The 17,882-nt window shown below is 40.1% G+C and overlaps 1 pseudogene; it reads right to left on the reverse strand.

The window, feature by feature from the left end:
* Positions 1 to 7,790: 7,790 nt before the first annotated feature.
* Positions 7,791 to 14,100, reverse strand: LOC110312292 (annotated as a pseudogene).
* Positions 14,101 to 17,882: the final 3,782 nt, after the last annotated feature.

Genomic DNA, 17,882 nt, shown 5'->3' on the forward strand with positions numbered 1-17,882 from the left:
TAACCTACTGCTCACATAAACTGATAAAGGAAACAAGCAAAATAAATCTAAGAATACAGGGATTTTTAACAGCATAACTACTTGAAGTGACAGACACATAAGACACATCTTGTCATTATCTGCTCAATCATGAAAAGTGCTTCATTATTTTCAAAACTGTGAAACTTTTGTAAATTAGCCACTTTTGAGATTATGAAGCACGCCTCAATGACTTTCAAATGACTGATTGATTAAGAAAGAGTCAGGCATGTGGGCACTGAGGGGCTGTCCACCTTGCAGTTGTTGGCCCTAAACCCAAGCACCTAAGACCAGCCCTGAGTGAGCTCACTGGGTTTAGAAAAGGGGTGAATAACAATTGGGAGGAAAAAGTGATGATTGAGCTAAAGGAGCAAGAGGATTGGGGAGGAACTAGAAGGTTGATCTGATCCAAATGTATTATAAGCATATATAAAATTCTCAAACAATAAAAGGTTTTATAAAGAAAGGATACCAGATTGGGGTATGGCTCAGTACAGAGAGCACTAGTGTAACATGTACAAAGACCCAGTTTCATGCTTGGCAACACACACACACACACACACACACATAAAGGTAACATCAACCTAAATAGGTGGGAAATAAAACCCATGAAAATATAAATTATCAAGTTAAAATACATGCAACTAAATGAATCGGCAAAATCAAAAGTTAGCATTTAGGAAAATTACCAGCACAACCACCATGAAGTTTCTGGAGTAAGTTGGAAGGTTAGAAACTTTGTCCATGAAAGTCTGAATGAGAAGAGTCAGTGGATGGCAAGCTAATACTGGGGAATACACCTCCACCATTAATTACATCATTCCCTGTACTTTGTTTCTGACAGCCGGGCATCAACTAGAAAGAGGAGTCTACTGGCTGAGACTTCAGAGATAATCGATAGTTTTTGCCATTATTTGTTTAATATTTAATCCTATGTTTTATTTCTCTGCTTGTTTTATCTAATCTTCCTTATTTTATAATTGTTAACTTTTGCTTCTTCCTGACCTGCTTTTTCTTTTGCCTATCTTTGTTTTCTTTAAGCTTGTGTCTTAGTCAGGTTTGGATTGCTGTGATGAAACCCCATGACCACAAACTCGGGGGACAAAAGAGTTTATTTGGCTTACATATCCCAAGTCACAGTCCACTGACAGAAATCAGGACAGGAACTCAACAAGGGCAGGAACCTGGAGGCAGGAGCTGATGCAGAAGCCATGGAGGGGTGCTGCTTACTGGCTTGCTCCCCATAGCTTGCCCAGCCTGCTTTCTTATAGAACCCAGAACCACCAACTCAGGGACGGTCCCACCTGCAATGAACCGGGGGTGGGGGTAGGGATGGCATCAATCACTAATTAAGAAAATATGCTACGGGTTTGCCTATCTATTTACAATCCCATTTTCAGGAAGCATTTTTTTCAATTGAGGTTTCTGTCACTCAGAACATCTTGCTTATTTCTTTTGATCATGTCCTTGAACTCTTCATCATTTTATTTTGTTATTATATAATAATAATAATAATTATTATTATTATTACTATTATTGCTTTTTTCCTTTCTTAGGTTTCTTTCTGTCAATACTGAGGATTGAACCTAGTGACTCACATATGTTAGACAAGCACTCCATAGTGTACTATAGCCCCAGCTCTCCCTCTCTTAATTTTTAACTTCTTAGTTTACTCTAAGTTATTTTTCATCATATTGATGATACAGCGCCTGCATTTAGTTATTATTTATTGTACTCCTATAAGAGGTTTGTTTGGGTCTTGTAGTTATAGCAGTTGGTCCCATCTCCTGTGAGCAGTACTGAAGACCAAGCTGCCAGGAGAAGGCTGGTGACTAGGAAGACCTGCTATTAAGCCAGCAGGGAAACCCATCCTGATGGATACGCAGATAGTGATATACAATCATGAAATGCTAGAATCAAGGCATACGACTCTTTCAATAGGTCTTTAAAAATTAAACTCACATAGCAGAGTAAAGACTTCAAATTCTAGGAATTGGAGGGACGGATCAACAGTTAAGACCTGGGTTCAATTCCTAGCATGCTCATGGTAGCTCAAAACTGTCTGTAACTCCATTTCCAGGGAATCCAACACCCTCACACAGGCATAACACCAGAGTACTTAAAAATAATAAAATTTTTTTAAAAAAAGAATCCAAGTTCTAATATTAAAGGCGATCAATGTCCTCAGAACTCAAATAAATATAAATGCATCCAGGAAGCGAATTTCAGTCTTGAGTGATTTATTTAGCGTTGGACAAGAAATTCAGCAAAGAAGTAAAGATTCTGAAAAATGAAACAGTGACGGCTTCTGGCAGGGATGCAGCGGGGAGAATGACTTGGTTCTATGTAAAAGGTGAGGCACAGAGAGTTTGGCCATGCTCCAGTGAGACAAATAACACAAATGGACTTGGTGTGTGTGTGTGGGGGGGTGGGTCATAAGGATTGTGGGGATGGACACAGCAATCATTAGCAAGGCAAACAATATACTTTGAATGGTCTGTAGGTCATTGAAGAAACTAAAAGAGAAATTTGAGAATTCCTAGCTTCAAGTAAAAATGAGATTACAAATTACCAGGAGCTATGAGATAGAGAAAACAGTTAAAAAAAAAAAAAAAAGGAAAACATATAGTTGTGAGTGCCTGCATTAAGAAAATCGGTGTTCTTGGGTAACTAACGATACACTTTGAAGGCTTAGAAAAGCAAGACCACACCCCATGCAAAGTAGGAAAAGAAATAGGTCATTGTGAAGATTGAAAGTTAGAGTCAAAAAGAACAATGCACAGACTTGGTTCCTTGAAAAGACAAATAACAACGCTTGGTCAGAGAAACCAGGAAAGAGAAAAAGAAATTGATACAATTGGAAAGCATGGGAATATTACAACAGATATTTCTAAAATCAGTAAGATCACTTTAAAACTTAGGTTCTAATAAATTCAAAAATTTAAAAGAATTCAACAAATTTCTGGATACATGCAACCTTTTCACTAGTACAACAATTTAAGTTAAAAACCTTACACATAATCAATAAGATGGAATAAAGAAGTCTGTCAACAAAAGAAACTCTAGGAATAGGATAAGTCACTGCTGAATTCTAACAACCCCCAAAGAAAAGCTTACTCTAATGTTCCCCACATTGAAGAACGTATGACTAGGAAGAACACAGACATTATGGGGGAACACATGTCTATTATTCTGTTAAGTGAATACAGTATTAAACCAACTCTTAATGGCCTATCATGATACCCAGAGACTAAAGCATCTCTCTCAGCCCTCATCAAAGAAGATTCTGTTTACAGTATACATAATCAAAACAGACCCACAGCTGGTCAATGTGCAGGTAATACAAGATTGCAGAATGCCCAGCCTTGAATGGAACATAAATGCCACATACTCTACTCCAAATGTTCAGGGATCATTGTAGAAGAGCGAACAGGGAACAGTCAAAGAGCCAAAGGCAGCAGACAACTAGAAGGAAACTGTGTTTTCTGGACACAACACTGGAGCTGCACATAAAATTCAGACTTGTGCAAGCTTAAATTAGCATGGCGTGGCAATGGGAGCTGGACGCCAGGTTATACCCGTAGGCAAGGAGCTATTGTTAATTCTCATCTGCTGGGCAAGGAAGGATCAGTTTTCTCTAGAAGTGTAGCCCATGATAGGTCAGCCATGCTCCAACAGAAGAGCAAACATCCAAGATATTTGGATGCACAAATTTGTCTTGATTGATGGGACACAACATAGGGTAGGAAGAGGAAAGGGAGAGCAGATGCAAGAATAGTCGATGCAATGAGTGTGGGTGTTATCCAAATGCATGTAAGTGCTCAAAGAACTGATAAAAGAAAACATGAGAACAGAATTTAAAAGGAATAAGAAGGAAAAGAATGTTTTCAAACTCAATTTAGGAAGTCAGCATGACCCTGAGAACTCTACAAGGACATACACACATGTTGTAATACAGTTGTGTTGAGGAGCATCATGATGAAAATCCTCTAAAAAGTTATTAAATACTGAATTCTATAATACATTGAGAAGTATATATACCACCATTAAATTGGTTCCCTTCCAGAGACACAAGGATACTTTAACATACATACATACATACATACATACACACACACACACACACACACACACACACACACACACACACACAAACCAATAAGCACAATTCAGGACATACATTCAATTAAAGCTAAAGTTGCATTATGACTTCATGAGATTCATACCAGACTTCTACATCTTTTATGAGAAGAGCCCCAAAAACACAGGGAGTAGAGGGGTGACAAACACCATGGCATAGTAAAGATGTGTATGGCAACCAGTGGCCAACACCATATTGATTAGGGGAACCAAAGCATTTCCTCTAAAACCAGGAGCAAGATACAGCTGTCCTGCTCACTCTAGTTCCATGCCATGCTTGGATTCTTAGAACCCTTATGTAATAGGAAAAAAATAAGAGAGATACAGACCAGAAAAGAAAAACCCAGATTGTTCCTATTGGCAAAATATGTAATTCTGTTCCTTAAAAACTTTAAAGACTTCTACTGTAAGTATGTCAGTCTGACATTTTCAGCAAAAAGCCAGAAAAATAATAAGTTGCCCTATAAAACCCAGTAGCCTTCCTATGCACCAGTAAGGTACATAGTGAGAAAGAAATCAGGACAACACTCCTATTCATGAAGCCTAAAACCAAGAATAAAATTCCAAGGACTAAACCTGATCAAGAGAATAAAACACCAGCACATTAAATTAGAGTAAAATCTGCAAAACATCAAAAAACAAACTGAAGAACACGGTAGAAGCTGCAAATATCATAGATCAGCAAAACTTGGTATTGTTAAAATGTCCAGAGTACCTGCAACACAATCCCTGAACGCCACATAAAACTAACCAAAGTTCCAATCTGAGTCTTCATAGAATCGGAAAAAACAAAGAACTTAAGTTCTATTGGGAGCAAAGCTCTGCTCTGAAATAGCCAAAACAATCATAAGAAAAACAAAACAAAACAAAACAAAACAAAACACCCAACCAGACCTCATTTCCTGATTTTAAATTACCTTACACATCCATAGGAAAAAAAATTAACTCACTATTGCACTCACCCTCAAACACATACAGGGATTAATGGAATGGAATAAAGTGCCCAGAAATAACTCCACACAGCTACAAGCCATAAAGGCATCAAAAATACACAGTATGAAAATCCTCTTTAGCAAGTGGTGTTGTGAAAACTAGAAGTCCATGTGTCCATGTCTGCAAATAGCCCTCACCTTGTACAAAAGTCAGTTGGTATTATTAGATCCCTTAATGTAAGGCAGACATTTTTTTGAAGTTGCCAAAGGAGAACGAGGATAAAACAAGTGCAAAAAACAATCACCAAAACAGACAAATGGCATTGCATGAAATCAAATGGCATCTGCAGAACAAAGACTATCAGAGTAAAGAGATAAAAAATAGAATGAAAAATTATCTACTAGCTATGCCCATGAAAGTAGACTAAGATCCAGAATATATAAAGAGCTGAAAATATTAAACATGAGAAAGGCAAACAGCTCAACAAGGAAAGAAATACAAACGTCCAATACATTAAAAAAAAAATAGTCCAGCATCTTTAGCTACGAGGGAAATATAAAATATTCATTAATATCCCATCATACTCCAGTCATAACAAAAACAAATGTTGGGGGGATATAAACGAGGCCTCATGCAATGTTGGAGCAAATTAAGTTAATCCAGCCATTATGCAAATAAGTATGGGGATTCTTCAACATGCGAAAAATTGAACGACCTTATGGTCCAGCTGCATCACTGTTCAGTGTATGACCACAGGACTCTAAATCAACATGCCATAGAGACCCTGTGCATCATGCTTAGTATATTAGTCACAATAGTCAATTTGTGGAGTCTGCCTAAGTGTCCGTCACTGGTTTAATGGATAGGAAATATAGTTGACATACAGGTTTTATTCGAACACAAATAAAAAGGTATGGTTGTAAAATTGGAGATCTCCATGTCAAATGAAAAGGCCAATGTCAAGCAAATATCATATCTTCTCTCATTTGTAGAATCCAGATCTTTGTAAAAGATATGAAAGTATAAAATATGTACTATTTGGGAAGAATTCTGAAGATACAGAGTGCTGTAAAGGGACAAGAACGGGAAAGAACATGGCTAAAGAACATTAAATGCATATATGACATGATTATTGGGTACAACTAATACATTCTAACAATTTTAAACTCCTAAGCAACATATATATCCACTGCCTGTCATTCTGACACTGTCATATCATCTTGGACCCATGTCTGTCCATTCCCTTTCCATTGATCTCCTCCTTTCTGCTAATCATGCTCACTGCTTAGGCCCTCAACCTCCTCAGGAGTTATTTGAGTGCCTATTTGTGTTTCACACCCACCATGATGTCCTTGTAGAAGCAATGCTGAAGACAGTTGACAAAAGCAGACAACCTAAAGATTCAAGCGTAGACACTGCCAAACATTGACCTGTTGCCAAGGACTAGTCACAAACTTCCCAGCGTCCTCTCTCCATGTGCAGGGGCAACGACTGTAAGAGTAAGTGAGCATTAACTCTATAAGAAGACATAGAATATGAGAATTTAGAAGACGTTGGCAGCTAGAACAACTTTATTTAATGCCAGAGAAGTGGCATCTGGGGTTCTTGCTACACTGTGATCAGGTTACAGGACCTAGTCATTCAATGACCAGAATTCAGGAGAACTTGGATTACGTACTCCAAGCTGGAGCTTTGGTAGCTAAGGATAAGGGAGGAGCAAGGTGATTGCATTGGAGATGGAATGACAGACTTAGCTTTTCCCTGAGACAAGCTGTTTGCGCAAGTGCAGGGTGTGTTTTCTCTCTTTGCAAAGCAGGGTTAGTGGTCACGTGCCTTTCTTCTGCAGTCCCCAAATAGTGGACGTCCTTAGTCTTGCAGCTCAGTTTAGGGTCCTGGTTTTGGCATCAGAGCTGTTCTTTAGTAATTTTTTGTAGCCGCCTGTGGCCACACTAACTGGGTTCCTGAGTGGGAGGCCGGAGCTGTATGAAATAATGGAGGCCAAGATGTGTTTCTGTTCAAGGCCCCAAAGTTTACTATAAACTTATAAAGAGGGGAGGCTCATCCTCCGCCAATCCATTCTTGGTGCCTGTCGCCAGCCTGTAGGTGATCTGTCGGATGCAGTCTCCGGAATATCTCAAGGGCCACTCACAGGTAGCAGAGTCTTGGAGAAGAGCAGCAGCAGGTGACAGGACAATAGAGCCATCTAGGTCGGAAGGCTACAGCCCAGGTGGCTCCACCTCAGTGGCGACAAGGTCTGCACAAGCCCGCTTCAGGCTGGGGGAGGCTACAATTTTTCTTGAATTTTATTCTGTAGTTATTTGGGTACAGTGCAGTAGAGACGGGTGCATTTCTGGACTTTGGAGCCTGAATGACTTGAAGTCTATTTCTCAATTGTTAAGAGGGCAGTCTACAAGATACTCGGTAGAACCCTGCTGAGAGGACTCCAGTGAGTAGCCAGCACAAGTTCAGGTCAAGGGATATAGAAAATACTCTGGAAATAGTGTCGATTTGTTTTCAAGGTCTGGTCATTTATTTGTCACTTTTGTTGCCTGTATTTAGACTTAGAAGAAGTGGCTCTCATTGAGGACAGCCCTTGTTTCTTGGTGATCTGTTCCTAGCCTGTTTTTTCCCTTTGGCTTCCTTCATTTGAAGCCTCCTCCTTGTGTTGTCTCAGTGTGTTGCTTCTTTAGCAAAATGTGTCACCATTCACATAACAAGGTATGTGGAAAAACAGAACACTGAATCTTGGGTACTTCGGTCCTGGGCTCTCTGACACTGTATTGGCAGTCATTAACTTTAGAGAAAATGAAAAGCTCTCAAACTATGCTAGCTCTTTTGGCCCCAACCATGAGGCACAGTAGTATTTGTCAGCTCATGAATAGTCTTCCCTCTTTTTTTAAAGAATAGCCTAGCTGAGAACACTCAGATTGGCATCCACAACACGTCTACAAACAAACTCATGTTTCCTTTCTCCTGTTCCCCTCAGACTATAACAGGAATGCCCCTTTCTCAGTCTATAACAGGAATGCCCCTTACTCTGCCATGAGTCAAGATACCTTGCTTCATGGGAAAACCTTGCTTGTTGTTCCCACCAATGATTTGGACCACATCACCCTTCTTCACCCAGACCACCAGCAGCTACTTTTGTGGCCAATCGCTTCTCACAGAAAATGCAAAGACTGTATTCATCGTCCACTTCAGTGAGTTTTTGACAGCCAGGGACTGGGAAGGAGATACCCCGCTTCAGCATGACATGGCTGACCACTGAGGCACTGCCTTGAAAAAAAAGCAGGTCAATGGATTTAAAAGTAGTTCTTCATCGAGGTTCCAAAGGGAGAGTTTTTAGAATTAAAACTGTCTTGCTATGTGCAGTACATGATCTTGTATTCAAATGCCCTTGTCTTTGATGGTTCTCTATGACTGCATTTCTTTACATGTGCTTTGTATTTCACAGTGTACATATTTAAAATCTTTAATAATCCTGGGCATGGTTTTTTAGGCCTTAATCCCAGCAGCCAGGAGGCAGATACAGGCAGATCTCTGTGACTTTGAGGCTAGCCTGGTCTATATAGTGAGATTCAGGTAAGTTAAGAGAGACTCTGTCTCAATTAAATAGATGTATATATGGTATAGAAGTTTCTAAAATAGAAGTGATATAAGTGATGTGCAGGAAAGTCCATTTTAGTTACAAGTCTCAAAATCTTCTCCATATATGTTCAAATTCAGAATTCTGCCAAATGGTATCTCTCTAACCACTTAAATGTTATATCTTTTAAATAATATCTATAATAATTACATTGTTCTGGTTGTGTTAGTTTTCTATTTATATGTACATCAGTTTATTAAATTTAAAGTGCTCATATAACTTATCCAGATCGTCACTTTTATAGAAGAGCCCAGAGTTAATATTCTTCTAGTATTCAGAGTAAACCTAGAGTATCAATTATGCAGTGTCAGCACTCAATAAAAATGTATTGATTTAGGAATAATGAGTCAGGTACATATTAAGCTACATAAAGGTTGGAGAGAAAGTAACACTGGAAGGTAATAAACGAGGAAGAGGGATTGAAAGAAACCCCTAAGCCTGAATGTTCTGGAAAATTCTGCAATGCAATAACTTTGACAAGTATGTCGGGGCATGATTGTTTGCAGAACACTGCAGTGTGTGTGTGTGTGTGTGTGTGTGTGTGTGTGTGTGTGTAATTCAGGGTAGCCCAGAGCTGCAGCAGGCTGATTTAATTTGTTTCGTTAGCAGTGGCACAGACTATAAAATATGCATGTTCATATTCTAAATATGTATGCCTGGAGTAAATAAATAATTTATTATATAGGCTATAAATTATTTACCAACCCATTCTAAATATATACACTATTTGCATTTTATTGAAAATAAGGGTGGTAGAATGATGCTCTCTTAGGACTTCAAAACAAAAATCAAAGGAAAACACGCTACAGTGCAGTGTTCTCTGCACGGGAAAATAAACTGGAATGGCAAAGCCAGGAACATACTGAAGAAAGAAGAAAATTGGCCTGCCTGTAGAAAATAACTATTTCACCCAAATGCTCAAGTGTGAATTAATCTGGATTTTTTTTTTTAAAGTCTGTGAACTAAGCCTTTGGATTATAAAACTAGGCAGCATGGACAAAACCTTTTTAAAAACCCTTCAATTTTTTTTTAACGCTTGTTGGCTCTTCAAAGAAATAGATAAGATAATACCCTGTTTGGATTGAATGCTCAAGAAAACATTGTTATGTAGCTGGTTTGTTCTTTGGAACAACGCTGCCATTTCCAAATCTTCAGCAACATCTGGGAAGAAGGCTTATTTCAGAATACACTCGCCTCTTCTTAAGCACATCATGAGCCGACTGGTTAAATGCCTCAGACTCACTCCTTGGAGAGGAAATTTCTGACTCGGAGCCATGGCGTTACATCTGTTCCCAGCATCAAGCACAGAGCCATGGCATCTTGCCTCCCACATACAGACTTTCTTCCCTTTGTGTGGATCGTGAAAGGGATCCACTGCCCAGAGCTCTCAATTCCTTCCTTGAAAAACAGCATAACATTAATTTAGGAAGTATTATTTCTTTCTAATGTCCCCCAGAACTCATTTCTCTGCATGCAAGCAGAGACATGGCCCTAGAGCAAGACACACCAGGTTTCCTTCTTACTTTTTCTGAGAGTCATGAACAAATTTACCTTGCTATACTTTAGTCCCGTATATCCAAGATGATGCCAATATTACATACCTCGTGGGTTTTTTTTTATAAGGATGAAACAGTATTCATTAAGCTCTCAGAGAACGACCCCTTTACATAGTGATTCTATAAGCTTCATGTTTGGTTATTGACATCAATATATATTACCTTATTCCATTGTAGCTCTCAAGAAAGGGACTTTCCTAGTTTATTTTTGAAACCGGCTCTACCTCATCAGATGGTAGACGTTTATTGAACAAAAGGATACATACAGGTAAGTAAGCATAGGTTCTGGAAACAACAAATGGAATCTCGCTAGTGAGGTGTGCTGTTCAGCTTAGCAGGTTGCAACCTTCCCGGGGAATGTTCAGGTTAACCTAGCCCGCAGCACTCTCATACATTAACACTTTTCTTGTGATTCTAACACATTAAATGTGGTTTCCAGAACTTTTAGGTTGAAAATGAGGCGTTGTTAGTGGAAGGTGGAGGCACTTGTGTTTATACCGGCAAGAATAAAGAAACACTGTAGCCACAGGAATGGAGCTCACAATACAGTGAGTTTGGCTTCCTCTTGCTCTGATCTCTGTACTTTTTACTCATCTCCATACAACACAGAGGGTCTCTGCCTTCATGTTGCACTTCATAGTCTCTGCAACGACAGGAATGATATCTTTTTCTCTGTAAGTTTCTCCATCTGTGGTACTCTCATACATATATATATATATATATATGTATATACACATACATACATATACATACATATATATATATACATACATATATGTGTGTATATGCCTATATATGTATGTATATGTATATATATTCTTTTTTTCAATTTTTTATTAGATATTTTCTTCATTTACATTTCAAATGCTCTCCCAAAAGTCCCCTATACCCTCCCCCCTGCTCTGCTCCCCTACCCACTCACTCCCACTTCTTGGCCCTGATGTTCCCCTGTACTGGGGCATATAAAGTTTGCAAGACCAAGGGGCTTCTCTTCCCAATGATGGCCGAACAGGCCATCTTCTGATACATATGCAGCCAGAGACACGAGCTCTGGGGTTACTGGTTAGTTCATATTGTTGTTTGTGGTACTCTCTTATAGCATAGAGAAGAGGGTCAATAATTCATTGCCAATCCTGATAAGAATTTAAATTATTTCTCCCCACTTTGTAGTTTAAAGATGTTTCTGATCTCTCTATGCCATCAATTGAGACATTTAACTTAGTAGCTATAATAATGTTGCCCAGCCTTGCTCATCTTCTGTTTTGTTCCCACAAATCTTTCCTTGTAGAGTCAGTCCTTGGCTTTCCTCACCCTGTTGTCCAGTGCTTGAATCATGTGTGTCTGTCTGGCCAAGGGTCCCGTGGGCCCCAGATTCTCTCTTCATTTCTTCTTGTTGATTGTTCTGAGAGGTACATGCTTTGTTCTCCGTAATCTTCCATTACAGTGTCTATGACAGAGAGTTTGGGGTGGATTTCACAGTAAGGTTCTTAAGAAGCAAACGAGAGTGGGCTGCATTTAGAAAAGGGAGAGGGAGTAGATGCATTGGTGATCAAAGCATTGCACATCGAGGTGACCAAAATTCCTTTGAGAAATATCATGATTCTGGCTAAGCAGCCATTCTCTCATGAAATGTAGCACAGTAAGTGAAGAATTGTTTATTTTTTGTTAAGGCTCTGTCCCATGTCTCCACTCATCCCTTAATATCCAGCTCAAACACTCTTCTTCAATTTCTTTTCCTTCCTTTCTCCCTTCCTTCCTTATACATTGAATACCCTTCTCTGGGGCCCATTCCTATTTAGCTGTATGGGTGCCCTACAAATAGAATACTAGATAGATAGATAGATAGATAGATAGATAGATAGATAGATAGATAGATAGATAGATAGACAGATAGATCCCTCAACATATTGTACAATTTCTGCTCGTTCATGCTGTAAGCACATTGATGGTTTTCTTCAGCACCACTGGCTAGCGTGGCACTCAGAGCTCTGTAAATTCTGAGTTAGGCCTTTCTTGAAAGGATTATGGCCATGATCCATTTGTTGCAGCATTGAAGACTAGAACCCATGATCCACACAAAGGTCTTTTGTGTCTTTGGTGTTCTTCTCTGTGATCCCATGGCCAGTGGCATGGTTTGCATGTAGAGAATATAAGTTACTAATAGTGGCAAGCTGTTCTAGCACACGAAGCACCAGGAAGTCTGGGGACTTCACAGAAAGGTGCCTGACACAGGGCAAGGCCACAGAGTTCTACTAAGCTTTTCATCTCCAGTTGCCAGAACCTAACTACCTTGTGGGACTTCTATTTTGGTTGTCATTGTGAATCTGAATCTCCAGTGTTGGCAAGAGGCGGGTGAGCAAGAAAAAAGTGTGATATCTTATCGAATCTTTGGCAGTCACTCCGAGCTTTGGAAATCCTAGACCATCCCCGTATTCTTTGCACAGTGGCCAAGTTCCAAATGTTTTAGCTATGGAAAAAATGGGTTCAGTTGTTAGCGTCTAGGAGCTAGCATATGTGTGTTCCACACTCTGCTGCTAACTAGGGGAAGATAATGCTCTGAAATAAAAATTCTAGAAGCCTGTCAGGTTCCTTCAAGCCATAGGCAAATTCTTGAAAATGGGGAGGTGACAGAGACATGGAGGTATTTTTCTCAAGGTTACATAGTATTTAGTAAACAAAAGAGAAGGAAACAGATCCATGTCCTATTTCTAGGCTAGTCTTTGTTCTTAACAGCACCATTGTCTCTTCTAGTCTTTAGAAGAGAACTTGGCTTAGAATGGCCAAAGGCCTGGGGTTTCTTGTTACAGACTAGGGAGGCACAATTCCACAAGGACTGGTATGTAGCCTTGGGTAGCTATAACACCCCCCTCCCCGAAGCCATAGTTTCCTTGTTTTTTAAAGCAAGACTGGCAGCAGCTGTTGTGTGGTTAGATGACATCATGTAGGCACAGTGTGTGGCACAAGGGCTGGCCTTAAATGATGCTCAGTGATCAGGAATAGTCATTACGATCAAGCATGTTGCCCATATCTGCTTCCATTGCAGCTTCAGAGATGTTCCCAGCAGACACTCGATGCAGCAATCCACTGGCCGTGGAGCATTCTAGCAAGACAGAGTTGAAAAAGATTTGAGAATAAATCTATTATGTAAGGAAAACAGTAAATTCCCATGAAGCCTAATTATTCACACTGTTTATTAATAGCTCTGTTCCTGCCCCTCTCCCTCAGCAGCAAGTTAGGATCTGGCATGAGATAGCACTCCGGATGAAGGAGGCCTCGACATTTCTACAGGAGAGAGATTCCGCATAATGCATCCTGGCATCCAAGGGGAGCCTGGATGCCTGCCTGCTCTCTGCATCCCTTTGTATTTCCCATCATAGGCCTGAACAGCCTTCATTAGGATTTGGGTCCTCTTTACTGCATGTATAAATAAAATCTGACAAAAGTGTGAGTAAATCCGTTAGTGGTGAAGGCCGATAGAAGAGGGCAAAAAATTAATTTTATGCATGAAGAATCTTATTAAGTAGCTCCACGGAAACAAAAGGAACTGGCATCAGAGACTTGTGAATGTTGGCTTCTTCAGTCTGTGTGCCCCACAGTCTTGCCCCAGAACTGTTAGTTCACCAACACCCCCTCACTCTGGCTGTTGTGGCTCTGAAGGTCACAGAGGATGCCCAGGCTGCACCTTGTAGAGTGGCTCAGGTTCTCCCAGAAGCCAAAGTCCAGATCCAGTGGGGGTTCTTTCTTTCCCTCCAGGTCTCTGGACAGCACACTGGAAAGGACTTCAAATACTCCCTGAGCCAGCTGCATTGCTACAGCTGAGCAGACAACCCTTTGGGATACCCCACTCCCTCTCTGCAAAAACTTATGCTGCTAATTTTAACCATCTAGGGTGCTATACAACCGGGAGGAAGAGATGGAGGATGGGGTGTGGTAGAGGGAGAGCAGAAGAAGTGAAATGGGAGGTGGGGGGGGGGGGTAAGGGAGCCTCTACCAGAGCCAGCATCCATCTATAGGAAGCAAAGAATACACAGTTGTCTCAGGAGCCCTGTCAGTGAGGGCCAGGTTTTCATGGCTGATTCTGCTTCACTCTTGATTGACTGGTACCATGTCAAATCAGTGCACGTCTCCCATGTGCTTTTGATTCATATACAGTGGAATTAATGACCCATTATATGTGGTGTGTTTCCTGTCTCAGAAAGGATGCTGTTGACATAAAGGCTTGTAGACTTGTTGCCTTTGGCCATCATCCTTGAGGCCTGTTCCACCCATCAATACATAATGGGTTTCTCTAGATGGAAAGTCATTCATTCCTGTTTCCTTGTGGTTTGGGTATAAAGATTACTTCAAACAGAAATAATATATTACAGATTATTGGGACTGTCCAACTCTACAAGTATAACACATCTGGAGCACGCTGCTGAAGTCTACAGAGAAAAAAAAGTTTCAATAAATAATCCTCCTCCTCTTTTCTACCACTGGAGGATGACGGCTCTGGAGCAGACAACCCAATACCTCGAGCTCTGCAGTGGCTGTCAGAGAAAACAAGCGACACAATAGAAGCAGAAAGGTCAGGTAAGCAAGAGGAAGCGTTTCTTCAATAACAGTCCATTTTTATTTATAGAACCATTCTGTAGTAGTTTTGTAGGAAATCCTCTGTTAAAAGGTAAGAAGATGCAGAGCCCACTAACATTTCCCATTGTGCTTGGACACCAGTGGGACATAAATAATGTTAGAAAAACAGTTGGAAGCGAAACCAGTTCAGAAGCAGACAGCAGAGAGTGACAAAATCGGGGTCCCAGGTTGAGCTTATCCCTTATAAAGTCTCAGACTCAGTAAAACAACCACTCTAGGCAGTGGGCTCCTGAGAGCTCCTTTAAGGATGTGGAAAGTCACCCCATGCTGATCCTCCACGGGCTCTTCATGGATGACAGCTCTTAGTCCTCCACTTCATGAATGACAGCTCTTGGGAGTGCTCAGGGAGCTGAAACTGGATGTCTGAGGTGAGCCAGATTGTAATCTCAGGCCCGCTTCCAATTGTGTGCATCTGACTGCTCCTTCGTCTCCCTGAATATTTTTGATTCCATATGTCATGTCTTCACTTTGATAGCACTACCCAAGGGGATTAGAATAAAGAGCAAATTCCGTTTTGAAATGTCAGCCCAGGGTATTGTTTGGATTTGGTTTTCAGGGTCCTTTCCAAATTGTTTTCAAAGAATTCATTTTCCTTTTGAACTGCTTGCTGATCAAGGCAACCTGCTCCATTGGCTGGGAACATCTTCAGCTTCATAACACCTCATCCTCATTTTAAGCCCAAGCTTAATAGCCTTGCTTTCAGTTGCTGTTTTTTTGCTTTTTTGCTTTGGCTGAGACCAGAAAGGGTAATATTTTGGTTATTATTACATCATTGAAAGTAGAAAATTTTGAACTAGCAATCGCCATACCCATTTTTTTTTAGGAATTTACTCATTTTTGATTAAGTGAAAAATAGTTGTGCTTAGTAGGAGGCTCACAGAGGCTGTGGAAGTGCTGTGGTGTTTTTTTTTTACAAACTTTGGATTTTGAAAACTGAATTTTCCTATTTCTTCATAGAATATTTTTTCTGTGTTTACGCACATTCGTGCGTGTGTATACAACCACTTGATCAAAGTACTCTTTGGTAATGCTGAAAAGAAATTTTGTCATTTTTTCAAACTAGCTATGCATCCTACCTCTTGAAGTACTTTACAAAAATGGATAATCTTGGCCCCCACCCTTAAATGTTGTGGTTCAACAAATTCTTTTCAGTTATTTATGTGCTACTGTGAACTCTCATTTGGAAACATTAAACCAGGACAAGCCCCAATTTGACAACTGTAGAAATTAAAATTGAATCACAGAGCTCACGGTGGTAGAAGGCCCTCCTGATGACATTCTGAAGCCACTACCTAAATACAGCTAGGCACTACTTGCTCAATACTATCTCTATGGGGTTTGGGCAATCATTTCTTCTTCTTTTTTTTTTTTGTATGACTAAAGAGAGATTATATAGCACTTTGCAAAATCATGGAATTTTATAAAGGGCAATTGTAGGCAATCGTAAACAATGCCTATGACAGATTTCAAGGTCTGGAAAATCTTTTCGCTTTCCCAACAGGTTGCTGAATATAACTCATAACTCATTTATGTGACTTACATGTTGGGTCTTGTACAGCCAACATGATACTGGAGTTTACTTAACAGCTGTCTCTGAGTCTTGTACTAATGTTTCCAACGCCAAATAATATGTTGGTAACAGACTAACAGTGACATAACTGACGGCTCTAGTAGGAGAAGGGAGGAATCTCCAGGGCACGTTCGAACACAGTTGTTCTCTCTTTCTTTGTTCCTGCCCTTTCTTCTCTTTAGATGTATTTTGCAGGATGCAGTGGGATGGTTGAAACTGTTTAGAGTATTTCAACAGCTAGGGCAATGGCTGTATTTGAGCTGACAGACTGCTCTGCCCCCTACACAGACACCATGCATTCTATGCTGGCAATAGTAAGCTACGGAATTGTCACTTCACGGTTTAAATTAGCAAATAGATTATTAGGTATACGTATAGCATTTTCAAACTAAAAGTGTTTTAGTGGATTCTTCTCCGTGGACCTCATCCACCAGGCTTTGCCTTACCCTGTATGCTCTTCTCCCAGCCAGCCTTCGGCCTCCACAGGCACACATGCCCAGCTCCCTTCCATAGAGTTGTTTATTTTTTAAAAATATCTTCTTTGTCTCTTTTCTAGTTTTAAAGCTTTATTCACAGTTCATGCCATTTGTATTCATATGTGTATATATATATATATGCATATATATATGTGTATATGTGTGTATACACATGTATATATATATACATCTGTGTACATATATATATATGCACAGATGCACCTGCCACCTTTTCTACTCCCATCCATCACAGATCTCCTCTGCAATGATGATACAGAGTCCAGCCCCTTCATATGTTCTCAAAGTTCGCATGGCTTGAATTTCCCCTGAAGAGATTCAATGGTAAGCTAATTTTTACAATAATATCATATTAAATTCCGACTACAATCTTGCTCGTTGACAAAAGTGTGAGAACCAGCTCTTTCACACAGTGATCAGATATCAACATAAAGCAATGGAGTAATAGCTATTGAGGGCCCTTGTTACTATGAACTATATTCGAGATTTTGGTGCACAAGTGGTTGTATGATGAAATAATTCCTTTTTGGTACCATATGCAGAAACAGATAGGCTTAGACTGCAAAGCTTTTCACTCTCTGTCACCGAAGTCTCTTGCTCTCACACAGTATATCTCAGGCAGTACGATACCCACAGCGATCGGCTGGTGCTAACCTGATTTAGGCCATTCTCCTCTACCAGATTCTGAGTTCTTCAAGGGCAAACCCTTGGTGTAGTGCCTGGAATGTTGTGAGTGTCTGGGAAATGTTTGATAACTGACTGAAGAGACCTTTTCATGTTTAGGAAGACACTGGGGTAGTGCAGGATAAGGTACGCTGCACAAGGGAAGACTTGCATGCTGAGAGTCGCCAGCACTCTGGATCCAAGCATAGGTTTCCAAATTACAAAGGTTT

The sequence above is a fragment of the Mus caroli genome, chromosome 17 (assembly GCF_900094665.2).
Source record: "Mus caroli chromosome 17, CAROLI_EIJ_v1.1, whole genome shotgun sequence".
Classification (NCBI taxonomy): domain Eukaryota; kingdom Metazoa; phylum Chordata; class Mammalia; order Rodentia; family Muridae; genus Mus; species Mus caroli.